This window comes from Alligator mississippiensis, chromosome 7 (genome assembly GCF_030867095.1).
Source record: "Alligator mississippiensis isolate rAllMis1 chromosome 7, rAllMis1, whole genome shotgun sequence".
In the NCBI taxonomy this organism is placed as follows: Eukaryota; Metazoa; Chordata; order Crocodylia; family Alligatoridae; genus Alligator; species Alligator mississippiensis.
The window spans coordinates 63,042,263-63,059,320 of NC_081830.1; the positions used below are offsets into that span (position 1 = coordinate 63,042,263).

Genomic DNA, 17,058 nt, shown 5'->3' on the forward strand with positions numbered 1-17,058 from the left:
CTGTGTTGTATATTATGTGTTGTGATGGTGGGTGCGTATAAATGCATTTAATGATAAAAACATTTCCTTTATGTGAATCCAGTCATTGGGTTCTTTTGCAGTCATCCATGTTTGAAAATTGAGTAGATATCTTACACACATTTGTTATATATACAATATATATTTTGTGTGTGTATATATATATATACACAAATATATATATATTTATATATATAAATATATATATATATACACAAAAACCTGACCCTGTTGAAGTTTGTAGGAAAACTCCCATGGTGCTTCTGTATACCTTTGTGAAATCTCGGCATATATAACTAATTCTACGATAGCCAAAGTCCTGATCTTTTGAGGTGAAACTCTATATCCTTGTGAAAGCCCTATTACCCACTAAGTCATCTGGGTTCTTCACAAGAACAGGGATCAGTCACTTAATCTGCTTGTAAGTCAAGGCTTTAGTCTCTTTACCTTTAGTTTTGTCACCCACCAAGTGACAATACTAATTGTCAATTGACAATAATCAATTGACAATACTAATTTAGTATTATCACCTACCAAATGGTAATACTAATTCACAAAAATCTGTGCCTCTGAGGATATTAATTCAACAAAATATTATCTTTATTTCAAACACTATTTAAAATATTAGGTCAGCGCTTATACTGTTCACTCAGCTTGCCTTTTACTCAAGGCCCAGTGTAGTAGCACCATCACACTCCTTTTGAAATGTAGGTTCAGCCTAATGAAACATGCAAGTATAATTACTGCTTAAGTATCATCACCAGATTGCCAGTGAGCTTGTCCTTTATCTGAATGTCACCTGTTTGTTTATTTTTTTAGATTTATATCCCACCCTATGCAGATGCCCAGAGCAGCTCTACCCATGTGTTCTTCCCATTCTCAGGTGACACATGAGGGCTTTTTAGGCACTACAGGAACAGATCCAGCAAACAAGAAGCATATAGTGTTCTTTATTCATACAGTGAACAAAACAAAGCGACACCCTCCTCCCCACTCCCCAAATATAAAACAAAGCAAAACACCCTCACATTCTCCATTCTTGAGTCCTTGTTACTGAGTGGTGTGATTATTTTCCCTGCTTCATGAAAAGTGGTAAGAAAAACCCACTTCGTCTTTTTTATAATGAAGAGTATTATCCAAGAGTATTATCCAGACTAAAACTATTTAATGCCCTCATGAGCAAAAGGGACTTAAAAAAGGTTTTGCTAGCCTTCTTAAAAACACCAGGCCAAAACAAATCTTATTACTTTTGTCATTTGGTCACTTCTTGCAAGGCTTGGGCCACTTTATACAAAGCCTTGGGTCACTTTATGCAAGGCTTGGGCCTTGTACAATTCTCTTCAGAATTATTAAAAGGTTTGGATCATAGAGCCCAGGGTAAATTAGACCGTGTGTCATGAAGTTCACAGATCCACAGAAGTTTAGGGCTGGAAGGGACCTCCTGAGATCATTGGGTCCAGCATGATTATTTAAATAAGAAAACTTTGAGGCCTTGAGGAATACAGTGAAATGTTCTTGAGAAAGGTAACCTACATGATCTTCAGTTTAGTTTTAAATTTGTTGCCAGGATTAGGAAGGCTGGCAGTATATCTGGTATTTGTGTGGAATTCTTCTGTACTTGCAGCGGGCGCTCATGCACCAGGTAATGGAGAGTGGCAGCGGGCAGGGCAGCGTGTGGTGGCTGCAGCAGAAAGATTGTCTTGTGCAGACTGTGCTTCGCTAATCAGATGCATACACTGTCCCGGGAATGTTAAGCAGCAGTACTGTAAGCAGGGGTAAAATCTGAGCGCTTGAGTATATTGTGCGTTTAACCTTCAGCCTAACCTTGCAGTCTGCTCTTGGCTGTCCCTTGGACAAGCTTTTAAAATCTGCATTTGCTCATTATCAAAGCAGACAGCCCATGCAAACAGCGGCGTGCGCGTGTCACATTTACACTACGGTTCAGAGGTTATAATGTTTTACATGTAAGCTGGAATATACCACCACTAGCTGCGAGGGGATATTTTTATTCAGACTCCTCTTTCCGCTTCATTTCTCTGTGCCTTCCAAGTCGACCCAGTGCAGCTCAGCCTCTTGATCTATTTTGTTTGGGCGGGGGGGAGGGCTGCACCTCGTGTTTCACCAAGGGAAAACGCTGCAGTAGCACGACGAGCTTTGTTTTTCCCTTCGCACTCTCCCGGCTCGGCAAGTCCGCCCAGCAACGCTTCCTGGTGGGGTTTGCTGCGGGGGAGGGGCAGCGCAGGCAGCGGCGGAAACCAGCCGGGGAGATAAGAGTCCGCCCGGCCCCGCGCAGCAGTCTTCGCACTGCAGGGACGGAGCGTGGCTGTCAGCATGCCTCTGTGACAAGGGACTGACACGCTCCATTCTCAGTCGTTGTCATCTTGTCATAATGAATCCCACAATGCCTTGGGCAATCTGTCCACAGTCTGGTTGTCTCTGAAAAAAAAAAATGTGAGAGGTAAGTTTCCGTTTTCACAATATTTTTCATACGGTCCTTGCCCCCTCCCCTCCCCTCCCCCCCTTTTCTTTCTTTCGTTGCAAAATGTAGATGGCTGAATGAGGAAGTGAGATTAGGCTTTCACTGGCTCTCAGTGTGTGTGTGGCAGGGGCTGGGTTACCGCAGGTTCTGGTTTCATATCTCGCAGCATCTCGGGCAGAGAAGAAAGCAGAAGGTCGCAGCTGCAGTTGTGGGGCGAGCAGGCTCTTCCTGCCGCGGCTCTGCAGGGCGGTGCGTGTCTGGCGGCGCAGGCTCGCAGCCCGCGGCCGGCCGAGAGACAAAGCGTGCGAGAGAGAGCCGGCAGGAGAGGGGCCGGGGAGAAAGAAACAGGTGTCTAGACACTATTATCACTTCGTGACCTTTGGGTGAAGGGGATGCGGCAGCGGAGGGCGGCCGGCCGGCCGGCGCGCTATGACTCGCGAAGATTTCTTGGGGGAGAAACTGGTTATTTCTCCTTCGTCTGCCATCGCGTCTGGCTTTCAGATGGGCCAGATCTGTTCACGGAGAGGTTAATTCTCTGCCTACTGCACATAAATTACGCATGACATGTTTAGCTGTGTTCCCTTATATGGAGAGTGCTGTATTTCAGTACAGTCTGTCTTTGCCAAGTTTGCAGGGTGGAGGACACCCCGCAGAAGAGGCTCTTCTTTATTTTTTCCTCCGTTTTGCAGTGCGTCACTCAAACTGTAGAAAGGGGAGGGCATGTCCTGAAGCAGCTAAAGTTTGATTTACATATTGCCTTTCCTTCAGTCTGGAAGAAATGCAAAAAACAAAACAACAAAAAACCCTGTTTTGAATTTGATTCTCATTCAAAGCAGGAAATAAGGCTTGTTTTCCTTTAATGGGCTGGAATTTGTCAAGGGTGGCAGTCCGTCAGGAGGAAATATTTTGATTCGAGGCTCTGTCACAGTAGCAGACCAACACATGATTCAGTTGTTTTTTGGTGCCTGTCAAGTAATTTATCTTCATTTGGGCAGAGCTAATGTCATGTAACTAACTCATTCCCTGGGCCTGTCAAATCTGACAGGAAATAAAGGTGCTTTTTAAATAGTTCAACATTTACATATTTTGGCTTGCTGTGTCAGAATTAAAAGACAGGCGCCACTAAAAAGTTCAGTAACAGGTGTGTATTTGTATGGGGGGGATACATAGAAATATGCATTATATATGCACACTAGTATACAAATACAAAAATGTGTATGCATATTTATAATGCATGTGTACGTTATATATCAGATTGTTTACATGTCTTGGTCCTATGTAACATAGTACAGACATATAATGTGCATGTATATATATGCATTCATAAGATTCTGACATTCTTTTGAAAATTAACTAATTGGCGTGGTTAAAAATAACAACCCCCCCTTAGACCTATCTAAGTTATTTTTAGCCTAATACCTATCTTTGTGCTAGTATTGAGTAGGTTGCCCACACAGTGGATGAAGAAGTATCAGTTGACATTATCATGATTTTCAGTTAAATAAACTCTGACATCTTTTAAGGGGCTAATAAGGAAATTATTCTGTCATTGCATGGGAGGTAAAGCACTGTCCTAGATTAGAGAGGCCAGCTAGGAGACCAAAAAACCCCAACAACAAACGAACTAAGAAGCAAGAAAGCAAATAATTAAACTAAATGTTCAGTTTTTAATGTAGAAAAAAATAAAGAGTTGGTAGTTTTAAGGTCAAATGCCAGGATTATTTCTCTATAAATTTATGGTCTTGAAAAGACAGGAAAAAGTAAAGAAAAAATACTGCCGATGACAGAACTATTTTGATTAGAGACTACTGAAGAACTCTGGGATGACTTATGAGTAAATCCAAGTGAATAGGCAACATGGCAGTGTAAAAGTCTGTGTTGGCAGATGCACATTACAAAAAATAATTTGGAGCATTTACATACTTCATGAGGTTCTAGATTACCTCTAACCACTTTGGAAAAAAACAACTGGGAGGTTCTTGGGAAAAGGCTTTGAATTAAAACCTTTTTAGTATACACAATTTAAAAAAATCAATATTAAGCTGTGTGATAATACACTATGGGTGCATCTACACACCCCCTTATGACAACTTGCTACAGTGCCATACTTCCTTTTGGAAATATTAAGCACAGAACAGTACAAGTTACTGCGCCGTGCGTGTGGTAGATTTTACCACTGCATTGCCATAGCGGTGCACTATACCTGGGGAGTGCACTGCTACAGTGATGTAGCTGGCGATCACGTGTAGACATATGTGATCGCTCCTTCACTGTAGCACACGGTATGGCAATGTAGTGAGTTGCTACGTTGCCATAGGGCGAAGTATAGGTGCACTCTATGGATAGCTCTTTATGGCTGTCATGGCAAAGTATTTAACGTATGAATCCTTTGGGAGGGAGAGGCAAAGCCACATATCACTGCACTGATCACTTCCTTGTGTACCGATGTGCCTCAGTCATGCTAGTTCAGTTGGTTGTTGGACTTACTTGGACCTTTGACCATGTGAACGTTTTCTTTAGATAAATGATGGATAAAAAAGGATGTAATGGAGGTATACAAAATAATGGAATTGTTGATATAGAGCAGGCAAATTGAGTTTATCTTGACTAGTAACACAAGCCCAGGACATTCAGTGAAATTAAAAACACATTTAAAACTGATAAGAGGAAAACGCTTTTACACAATACATAATTAGCCCATGGAACTTTTGGCAGGGTGTAAGTGAAACCAAGAGTCTAAATTGACGCAGAAAAGGATTGTACATTTCTGTGGGTAATGAGGACGTACACAGTTACATGCGATACATATATTTGATCTATTTTAGATGGGGCAAAAACCTTTTGTGGGGGTGGAGGATGTAGGCAACTTTTACTTTATGGAGACTAGGAAGAAAGCATCTTTAATGAGCTGGTTATACCTATTTTTTTTATAATGGGATTTCTTTGTATTTTCTACCTTGTATTGGTAGAAATGCCCAGTCCTAGGTTAGCTATATTCCTCTGTAGATAACGGTGCTTGCGTGTGCGTGCATGTGTGTGTGCGAAACTGTAAATTGAGAAATTTACTTTTAACTCTTACTGAAATCAGTGACAAAGACCCTGTTACATTTAAAAAGGATCAGCATGCTCCCTTAATTCAAATTACAAGTCATAACATCGTTTCTCAATGTAATGTAACTACGTGTCTTTCTGAAACACTCTAACCCATTGTATAAGCTGAGCAGTTTTATTTCTATGAGGGGTGAAGCATGTGTCTTTTAATTTCAGAAATTGGATAGATGTCATGTTTGTCTCTACTCATAAAACAACATTATAAAATGAAACCAAACTTTTTCCAATTAAATCGTATTTGCTATAGAATTCATACTTAAAAATAGGTTAATCAAGAATATGACTAAACCCTTTTAAGAATTTTTTCATAGATTTAAAAAAATTATAACAAAAACATGTATGTTCGTATGGTATGTCTACAGTGAATTAATAAAAAATCTGTATACTCAAGACAAATGACACCTAAAGTAACTGTTTTTGTGATATTTTTTATGGTAGAAACTGCAATAAGTTAAGCATTTTGCAGACAGAAAAACAGAAAACAAAACAATGCCTTTTTCCAAAGGAGATCTCAGGGTATGGAGAGATGAACAACTCATACAAGGCAGGGGATTTGCTGCATCTCAGTTCCTTCACAAGACCTGTTTCATGTGTCTACTCCTATTCCCGAGTAAATGGAACCTACACAGGGTCAGATTATAAATTGATTTGTTTAATTTTCCATTAGTCATTAGATTGAATTAATCTACCTGACAGAGAAGGGTCAAGAACAATTGAGTTCAGATTGATGGCTTGTGTCAAGAGGCAGGTATGTTGTGGGGAAGACAAGGGTATTATGTCAGAAATACTGGGGACTCCTAATCCAAAGGCAAGGCATAGGGCAGTGCAAAAGTTCTTCTCTGCAATATCAGCCTGAATGCTGGAGTAGAAATCACAGTTCCTGCATATCCTTTCTGTAGTTAATTGTGTTCAGTGGTCCCACCTGAGTGAACAGTAGTGAGAGAATCCCTGCCTTTTCTTTGCACTTTCCGAAATCCTCTTCATATAGAACTTCGTAAGAGTGGTAGAGCTCAGCTATACTATGAGTGGGCAGTGTTCAGAAACACTCCTCTTGAAAGCTGTCTCCCACATACTAGAAAGACTGTAATTTAGGACCTTTTGGAGGCCATACCCTGTGGGGTAAATTTCATCTGAATTCCCCATCCCATCATATAGAAAATATTAATATGTTGTTATAAGTAAACACACTTATGACTAGTATACATTAAATATTATCACCCTACCTAAAGTAAAGCTATAGGGGGCAATGTTTGGTTCATCAGAAAAATAAAGTCCTAGCTTCTCCAGTATGTAGCTCAGTAGAAAGCCTCTGAGCTGTGTATCCTATAATTGCAGAAGTAATTGTAATCAGTATTTAGAATAACCATATTTCAATTGCTCCTCTTAATCAAGGCCAAATAGTTCCTTACTGAGCCACTACAATCTACATAGAATGCTGCAAATTGCTTCTGTGCTAACTCATGTCAGTAAAGTTTAGGGGATCTTGTAGAATCCACTTCTCAGCAAAATGTTTGAACAGAAGTTCAGTAAGTTATTATGTAACTTCATGAAGGACGTTGCCATTCCTTTACTTTACACAGTGCAGACAAATGATGTGACAGAAAGAGCTCAAAAAGATTTAGAAGAGCATCATTCATATTTGAAGTGTGCTTATCTCTTTTCTCCTTAGGGAGATGCACATGTCCTATTGAGAGGGTTCAGAATTTTTCCAAACCACTATCTGGAAATTTCATTGGACCATTCTCAGTGTGTCCTAATTCCGGGTGATCTGTAAATGCTATTCCTTCCCATTTCCACCTGAAGTTTGTATGGTAAAGTGTGTGTGTGTGTGTGTGTGTGCGCGTGCGCGTGTGTGTATATATGTGTGGGTTGTATGCTACATTTGTGTATATGCCAAATATGCATACACACATACACAGAGTTTACTGCACAAATTTCAGCTGAAGTTTGTACAGTAAAGTGTGTGTGTGTGTATGGGGATGTGTGTGTACATACAAATACACTTATATATCTATCTATATATATAGATGTAAGCTTTTTCAACCTTTTAAAATAATTCAGGTTTAATTTGGTTCTAGTTTTGTGCAAACATTTAATTTAGTTTCTGCCCCTATTCTTACATAAATTACAGTTGCTTTATACCTAAAAGTTCCCCTCATCATTTTGCTTTTCAGCATTTGAGTGTCCAGGACTGTTACTGGCTTTCTAGCTATGGAAGTTATCAAGGAAAAATATACAATATACTTTGTCATTACTGGGTGCGTCTACATGGGTGCTTTAATGCGCAGTAGACTGTTTTACTGAGCATTAAAACATCACGTAAAAAACCATGCAATTATGCTAATGCACAGTAAAATAGGTTACTGCGCATTGAGCATCACTTCTTAAATGTACGTTTTCGGTACTGCACGTTATGTCAGCCTAATGTGCATTTATTTAGGACCTCACATTGGTAGTGCTAAATGTAATGCACATTAATAAAAGTGTATTAATGCACATGTAGATGCACCCACTGAGGTTTAGCAGTAAGCCTCAACCTACCTTTTATTCTTCTTGCAGTAGAGAGGACAAAGGTTGAGTAATCAAGGAGACTGAATTTCCCCCCACACATTTGGCCCCTACAAAACAAGGACAACAACACTGACAGGCATTCAAAGACAGCTTGCACTACTTCTGTTTTTGTCATATATTCCCTGGGTAACTTGGCAATGTTACGCTGCAGGGTTGTTCATTTTGCATTCGTTTCATGAACACTCAAATTGCAGGGAAGGTTTTGCATTCATGCATATCATGTTATTCACTGGGAACCCATCCTTCAAGAATTCTTCATACGAGATCCTTTAAGGCTTTGGAATTTAGATTAGATTAAATTATTGGTTTACCAATAGCAGTCTGCATTAATGCTTCTAGTGCATTGTAGACCCATAGATCCAAGTACTGTGCACTTCCAGGCACTGTAGACCCATAGGATTTAGATACTTAAAAAAATTAACTTGATCTAGAGAAGACTGGAAATCTGTTTGCTAAGTGAGTACTTCATGTCAGAGAATTCCTGAAGCAGCATTAACCTATGAGATTGTAAGTATGGGTGACTACCATAAGAGTTTAGCTGTCTAGAAAAGAAAAGTCCATTGAATTGAAGGATGGGCAGTCCTTAATTTACTGCGCAGAATTGACTGAAATGAGGAGGACACTGAAATAAATGTTTTGTTGCTTTCAACGAGGGCATAGTAGCCAACATACAGGCTCTGTCGTCTATTTTTATTTGCTTACATAGGTTTCTTGAGTTCTGCTTCTTTGGATTTAATACTGAGGTGGCAATAACACAGGAAATTCCTGTAATTACGAGGATGAGCCTTAACACCTCTTGATGACCAGAATAGGGTATGATTGCTACCTAGGTACTCTATAAAAAAGCTACAACTATCATTCTCCTAAAAGAACTAAAATCAAGAGAGTCACATATATTGGTATAAAAAAAGAACTTGTTGTAAATAGTCATTATCTTCAAAGGCTTAATATGTGTTTTCCTTTGCCTTGTATATATTTTAATGAAAATGGTATGAGAATTGCTTTAAAGAAATGTTCTTACTGTTAGCAAAGACCACAGCGTTGTGATAAATCCAGGGCAAAGTCAAGTGCTCCTTTCCATTATAGTGTTTTCTTTGTTTTCTGCCCACCCAGAATATGACTTTTATAACTATGTAATGCTTGTTAGAGAGCTCACTGAAACGATTCCTACCAAGACAGTTTTGAGATTCAACACAATTTTAATTTGTGTATTTTTACCCCTATTGTATCATATGTTTTAGGAACTATAGTGTAAGCTTGCGACCTCTTGCTCTTGTAAGGTCACAATAAAATTGTAATGATCTATGTCATATGCACCTGGCTATTGTCGAAGCCCAAGCTATAGGAGTCGGATTGCAATATACTAAGGTGTTCAGATCTTGAATTTTGGTATATTCAGCTTTTAGAGGTAATAATAACCCTTTCCTAGGTTACCAATGTTCAAATCCAGTACTATAGAGAAGAGTAGGATGAAGATAGAACTTCTCTGAACTTGAAGTAGTTTAAAGAATTGGCCTCCACACTTTTTGCTCCAGAGGGATTACTTGCTTAGTACATGTATATTATAAAGTTGTTTTTCTGAGTAATTAAGCAAGGGAAGCAATATTTCTTTTTACAGGGCTATGATTACGTACCAGAAACATAAGTATGTGTCTGCTCTTTTATTGCCATCTTCAGTGACATTTAGAATCTGTTCTGCTATCAATATTCAAATGCAAGTCCCATTAGTGTCAATGAGTTTTGTGTGATTAGCAAGGAGAGAAGAGCCCATTATATCTATATTTGGTTTATGATGCAACTTTTAATGTATGTCTGGGTGATTAAAAAAGTCTCTAAATTCAAAAGGTGAGGATTTTGATTGATGGTATTTCACAATGGAATTCAGTGAATAATGAGTACTGGCTCTTATACTGTTGTCAAACTTCTCCTTTTATCATTAGTAACATGCATACAGGCATCTCCTAAATCTTGTTTCTGTTGTTGGTGTTGTTGTTTTTTAGGTTTTGTTTTTTTAAATAGCAAGTCAATTGTCAAAACTCATTTTGAAATGTGTGCCATCTCAGAGGTGGTAATGTTCTTTCTGGTCTTCTCCAAGGCAGTTCTGAATTTTTAATGTATATCCTGAAAAGAAGCCAGCTTACTAGATCAGTATGTGAAATATAAAAGAAATCCAATGTTCAGGGTGCTAAGCAGGTGCAATTCTCATTAAAGTCAATGCCCACTGGGCCAGTTGTGAATATTTTCTGTAAGTCCACATGGCTATTTATCTGATAACTTTTTGTAAGAATTCAGGGTATACCTTATGATGAAATCCAGTTATATATCAAGAGAATTACTTTTCCATTGAGATCAATTATTTTAAAAATGTCTACATATTGTCTATTACTATATCCCCAAATATTCCAATTAGCAAGCTCTGCAGATATATTACATTATTATAACAGAAGATTGTATGTTAGCATTGACTTTATAACAGAAAGTTGGAAGATCTGTATTTGTAATACATGGACAAAAAAAAAAGGTCACAGTTTACAGCACATAAATGCAATAGTTCGTGTGTGTGTGTGTGTGTGTGTGTGTGTGTATGTATGTATATATCCATATGCACACACACACACACACACACACACACACACACATTGGGGGTGTGCTACACAGTATCATTACATAAACTGCATTTAGAAAAATAACATCCTATTTTAAGTTGGGCATTCGCTTTCTGGTATTAATTCAAAGCATCATTAGCAATTTCATACCCACCACATTAGGAAGTTGAGTAACTTCACTGTACCTTAAGATTAATTTGGGGCTTCCCACAACAAAACCTGAGGAAGTAGGGACAAAGTGACCAAAAATGATTGAACTTGTCAGGCCAAAAAAGAATAGACAGGGTTGTGACTTCCTTTCTAAAGTAAGTTTAATTTTAGGTAATCAGTCATGTGGAAGGGCGCAGTTCCCCTGCCTCAGTCCTTTCACCTTCTGTCTCCCCTGGTAGCCTTGCTTTGTAGGTACACCTACACAAATGTGGAGAGAACTTCTAGAGCACTAATGCTAGCTGAAGTAATGGTATATCTATAAGGATATCTGACCAGTCTTCTACAGATGATTCCCCCAAACCCCTGTACTTATCTCCTTGAAACTTGGCAGGCTTTGTGGCCTCTGCAGGGGCCACCATCCCTGCACCTCAAGCTGCAGACAAGCAAAACTCGTGAGATGGGTGACACTGTGTGTGTTAAGGTGCAGAGGGATGAAAGCTGCAGGCCTGCTAGCCCCTGCTGCAGCCACGAAGCCTGCGAGCTGTCAAGGAGATAGGTGCAGGGGTTCTGGGCTCTGGGGCCCTGTACCTCTAGCTGTTGACAGGCAAAACTCATGACATGGGTGCTTGTGCAACTGACTGTCTCTGTGTTGTGGCAGTTGATTGTCTGTATTGATTATTTCCTCTCCTTAGTCTGTGATTTTGTAGGTGTTAATCCTTGCTAATTAACTCATTATCTAGTAGCTGCTTGTAGCTAGGTACTGTGTATTGAGCTGGTCCCTGAGTGAATCATGATTGATTGATAACACAATACCTTAGCAGCCAGGCCTGCAGTAGTCATCCTCCTCCGTTCCCCCCCCCCCGCCCCCGGTGCCCCAAGACAGTCAGTTGCACAAGCACTCGTGTCACTAGTTTTCCTGTCAGCAGCTAGAGGTGCAGGGCCCCAGACACTAGAAGCCCTGTACCTATCTCCTTGACAGCTGGCAGGCTTTGTGGCCTCAGCAGGGACCACCACCCCTGCAGTTTTCAGCCCGCTGCGCCTTAACACACGCAGGGTTGTCTATGTCACGAGTTTTGCTTGTCAGCAGCTTGAGGTGCAGTTCCCCCCAAACCCCTGCACCTATCACCTTGAAACTTGGCAGGCTCTGTGGCCTCAGCAGGGGCCACCACCCTTGCAGTTTTCACCCCCCTGTGGTGTAACACATGCATGTGTTATGAGTTTGGCTTTCAAGAATTCGGGGTGCAGTCCCCCCCCCCCCAACCCCTGCACCTATCTTCTTGAAACTTCTTGAGGCTTCATGCTCTCAGCAGAGGCAAGTTTCATCCAAATCAGACAAAAAACAACAAAGTTATAGATATTTAATTGATTTCCAGCTATACCCTATGGCAGCATCTCCAAAGCAGCTCTGAAGCTTTTCCAAAGTGGTTTGGAAGCTCTGAACCACTACGGAAAGCCTAAAGAAGCCAGCGCTTTGATCTGGATGTGCTACTTTGGCATCCGAAGCGTCCGAATCTTCTCTGGATCCGAAGTGCAGTCCGAAGCCTCGCACAGCCCTAGTATGCAGTACAACTGAAGCATCATTTTAATTCCTTCTGTGATTTTTGAGGCTGTGAACAAACGTATACTTGGAGAGTCAGCAGGAGCAAGGCAGCAACTTCTCAAGAGCTACTGTTATTCAGTGTTATGTGTGCATGAGCCTGTAACAAGAGAGGTGAGCTAAATCACTTCAACCTTGGCATTTGAAAAGGTACTGACATTCAAAAAGCCCAAGGTGAAATTGGTCTAAGTTATGTAGTTTTCTGTAAGCAGCATAGTTTAGATTGGTAGTGAACAGAACACACATTTCCCCTTTGGTGGGGGGCAAATCTTAGACTAGGTTCAGCCATTGTTAAACCTGTCTGTGTGCTGAACTTCTGTTCCGTTACAGGTATAGATCAGTTTCTCATCACTTATACTATTAAAGTGTAATGTCTGTACCTGGCTTTGAAGCTAGTCCAAATGTCTGTTTATCCATATCCAAAAGAGTTCAGCTTGGGTTCTGCTCCCTCTTATAGTACCGGAGGGAATTTTGTAGCTTAGAATCTGATCCTTTGAGATTTGTAGGTGTGCTTGTGTGTGTGTGTGTGTGTGTGTGTGTGTGTGTGTGTGTGTGTGTGTAATCTCCAGATTTGTTTTAATAACAGCATTTCTTTAGAATGTTACTCTGGGCTGCCCATAGCGCAAGAGCTGAGCATAATTTTGTATTTATAATGCAATTTCAATTCTGTAAAAAGAAATAAGTATTTTAAAGCCTAAAATCTACATTTGATATCATTTTACAATGGATGAAATGCATTAATTCTGATAGCCCTCAGATGTTGCACTGGGTCCTTATATTAGTTTGTTAATGCATACAGGAAACTTGTTTCTTCACCTAGGTTTACAGACGGTTTCAATTTCTGAATTTATTTAATATTTTAATAGTTTCATATTTTTTGTTGGCCATGTTTGAATACCTTGTCTGTCATTCAAGGAATTTTTTTTCAAATATGTTCCCATTATTAACATTATGTTTATAGTTAAGTTCTGATGAAAAGTGTATCAATTACTGTTGTAGTTTCATGCAATAAATATTTAACAGAACACACATTGAATTTTTCTTTTTATCTTTCTATGCCACATGTTATATATCTTGTAGTAAGATGTTGTGTTTCCAAGTTTTAGACTTCATGTTTTAGTTGATTAATAGGCTTAGCAGCCCTGTTTGTTAAGCTTTGTAATGATAACAATGTAATAAGTCACAAGACAGTCATAGATCATCTGGTGAAACAAAATATGCATCAGAGTGAACATTTTTCTATAAGAAAAATAAAATGTTATAAATAACATGCCTTGACTTCTCTAGCTGATCATGTATTCCGTGTCCAGCTGAGAGCGGGGTGTAGCCATCAATTTTTTTAAAATTAGGACAGTTTTTGAAATTCATAAAGTCTGTCTGCATGGCCAGATCTTGATGTCTTGGTCTTAAGGCAAGCTCTTACTAGCCTCAGCATTATATTCTCAGCTTCAGTATAAGTTAGTATGACTTCAAAAATAATCTAATCCATTTTAGACTCTGTACCTAAGCCTGCTCTTTATGAAGTTAATGGGAGCTTTTCCCTCTAATTTTGCAGCTCAGAGAATGAATGCAATTATGAGAGTAATCAGATATTGTAGGCTTGATCCTGCAACATTCCATCCGTTCTAGTCTCTCTAGCCAACAAATTTGTGTGTGTGTGTGCTGCTTAATGGTAATCATATGAATAGACTTCTATTACTCACACATTTAAAGTTAATCAAAAGCTTAAGTGGCTAGCCAGAGTGCTCAGCACCTCACACATTCATGCCATAAAGTAGCTCATAATTATTTTCTATCTGAAACTAGCAAGATCTTAGATATACTCCATGATATATCTACAGCTACGTAAAATACAGGCTGCACGGTTGTCTTAGAACATAATGGGTTTAAGGTGTCTGATGTCTCTGTTTCACATTACAGAATTAAACTTCAGACTCTAGAATAGTTCAAACCTTACTCATCTCAAACCCTACTTGAATTAACTTCTAACACTGGATAAATCAATGAAGCCCTCATTGGTCTTATAAATGGATGATAGTTCAATTCCTGTATTAACTAGAATGAGTTTTATGGATTCTTTTATGCAGGTCATTGGGCAAACAAATCTAATTTTGTAGAAGTTAGCAAAATTTTGCAAGGATCATGATACTATGTCCTGAGAGAATGTCTCTTCTCCTGAAAGCTGTGCATTCTAAGTTTCAAGTCCATTGTGTTTTCAAATATCTTGCGTATTTTTCTTGTTCTGCGTAGTTATGTGTGTGTGCATACATTATGGATTAAAGGATGAGCTAAGTTTTTCACATAAAGCAAGAAAATAAGCCTCTTTGTACAGATAAAATCTAGGGTTACTTTAAAATGATAGCTCTTGCTTTTTGAGTATAAAACAATTTTTGAGACTATACAAGAATATCTGTTAATTATTTTGCAAGTTAACATTAATTAAAATGAGTTTTTAAGCTCATTTAGCTTTAGTTTTACAGACTTCTGTTTGTCCCTAAGGTCTTAATAATGACATAAAGAAGGTCTTCAACTTCCAGTTTAGTTAAAACCTCTGTTTAGGCTGATTTTTAAAAATATTTAATTAGAATTAGTGGCAATTATTTCCCATTATTCTTTGTATCTGAAAATTTGTCCTGTAATAGAATGGAGAATAAAGGTCTACTAAAAAGAGAGGGAACTAACTTTTTCAAAATAGCCACCACCTCTCATTGGCCTGTGGCTGCTTTAACAAAGATGACTGTTATCTCTAGTCCTCAAGGGCCTCACTATTACCAGCATCTTTCCTAACCTACACTTTTATTGAAACTACATGAAGTCGTGATCACAAACTAAGCTGTTTTAGTTGTAATTAAAGTATTATCTGGCATTAATAAGGGGCAGAGACACACCATTTGGGTGTCTTAACAGTATTTCCCTACAGTAACAATGTATTTCTTAAGTTAAAATTAATTCTAAATTTTGTGGGAATCTTATGCTTGTTTTGGGGGTTCTTCTGGATATATATAGTATCCATCTATGGAATTTTGCCTTAAATTCCTGAAACGGACTCTCTTCCTTAATTTGATTTCAGTGCAGAGTTGATTTATTAACATATATAAATGGATATGCATATCTATATGCACACATACATGGTTGTTTATTTATACCTATAAATTTATAGGCATGGAATATACTTCTCTGTTATAAAATACATTAATGCAAATATTGTTATGAACCAACTATGTGAAGAATAGAGCAAATCCATGCTACTGGTTGGAATTTGCACAGAAGTATCCATAAACAGTTTGGCACAACATGAATACGGTAATATAGAAAACAGAAAAAATTCAGACCCCCCCCCCCCCAAAAAAAAATAAATAAAAAAAAATCTCATGGGGTTATCTCTGAGTCTGGAAGCCATGCTAGAAGACTCCAACATGGAAGTTATATGCTTTGGGTGAAGTTACACATTACACTTAGACTATACTAAGGGCACTTAAAATATGAGTTTCTGCACATTAAAGCTTGTTAACTCTTGCTGTGTGCTCTCTGAGCATCTCAAAGTTTATGCCTCTTCAGGCAAGAGTTAACTCTAGGCCGTGCTACCTAGCTCATGTCAGGGTAACTCTAGTCTGCTTCACAGAGAAAAAAAAGCACTTTGCAGTCCTCCAGCATCCCAAAATGTACCACTCCCAGCCCCTCCCACACCCAGAACAGGGATAAAGCCCAGCCATGCCCTTGTTTGCTAGCCCTCTAGTGGCAAGTCAGAGCTATGTAGGAAAAAACTGGTACGATCCCTTAATGTGAAACTGCTCACCATCTTTTCATTCCATCCAGGAAGAGCACACACCAACTGCTGAAGCTTCCTGAGCCTGACGAAGGGTTTTTGAACCTGAAAGCTTGCTTAATAACTATTCTTCAACCATTTGGGTTGGTCTAATAAAAGATATCAAATTCATCCAAGGAACCTTGTCTGCCTATGTCCTTAGACCAACACGGCTACAACCCAAACCCCCGCAACTGCTCACCATACATTCTAACTTTAACACTGCTAAACATGCCACAGATTTAGTATGGTCTAAGTGCAGTGTGTAAATTCACGCTTTAGAATTCATTGCATTTGGGGTTTAGGCGACATTGTACATACTAGCTGTACATACAACTTTTCAAAGATATTTGAGAAATGGTACATGGTTTTTACTCTGTGGGATCTAATAAAAATCTTTTAATGTATTGTATCTTCCTGTGGTGAGTAAAGCTTACCCTTCCTGGTTGAAGAAGAGGGAAAGAGGGATAAAAAAGGTAACCTGCAATAGTAGAAGGCAAAAGAAAAAAGATTCAATTTTTCTTCCTGCCTCTCTCACTGCATCTACCTCTGGTAGCTTATGAAGTGTGTTCTGATAGCTTCCCATTCTCCTCACTCCATGGGCTAGCTTTTGTGAAAAAGTAGGGGATATCTCAATTTAAGTTAAAACAGGAGAACTGAGACAGCTGGTCCCCTGCAGCAATTACGATCTTCCTTCTGGGGCATCATAAGAGGTGCAGAC

General features: G+C 39.1%; 1 protein-coding gene and 1 long non-coding RNA gene across 14 annotated transcripts in view; one reads left to right on the forward strand and one right to left on the reverse strand.

Moving 5' to 3' along the window:
• The window catches only part of MBNL1 (muscleblind like splicing regulator 1), a 210,398-nt gene that overhangs the window by 16,219 nt on the left and 177,121 nt on the right, over nucleotides 1-17,058 (forward strand). For 11 of the 13 annotated variants that reach the window (XM_014602818.3, XM_014602819.3, XM_006268574.4 and 8 more), the window contains exon 1: nucleotides 2,388-2,476. The exons of 1 other annotated variant lie outside the window; for it this stretch is intronic. The gene's annotated coding sequence lies outside the window, so the exon portion shown is untranslated. Of the gene's footprint in view, nucleotides 1-2,386; nucleotides 2,477-17,058 lie in introns of those variants that run through there. One more of the 13 variants, XM_014602824.3, reaches the window with a different exon arrangement.
• LOC132251432 (uncharacterized) lies at nucleotides 953-2,855 on the reverse strand. The gene is made up of 2 exons (XR_009463486.1): nucleotides 2,637-2,855; nucleotides 953-2,454 (listed from the first exon to the last, which is right to left on the reverse strand). It is a non-coding gene; the product is annotated as an uncharacterized LOC132251432 (long non-coding RNA).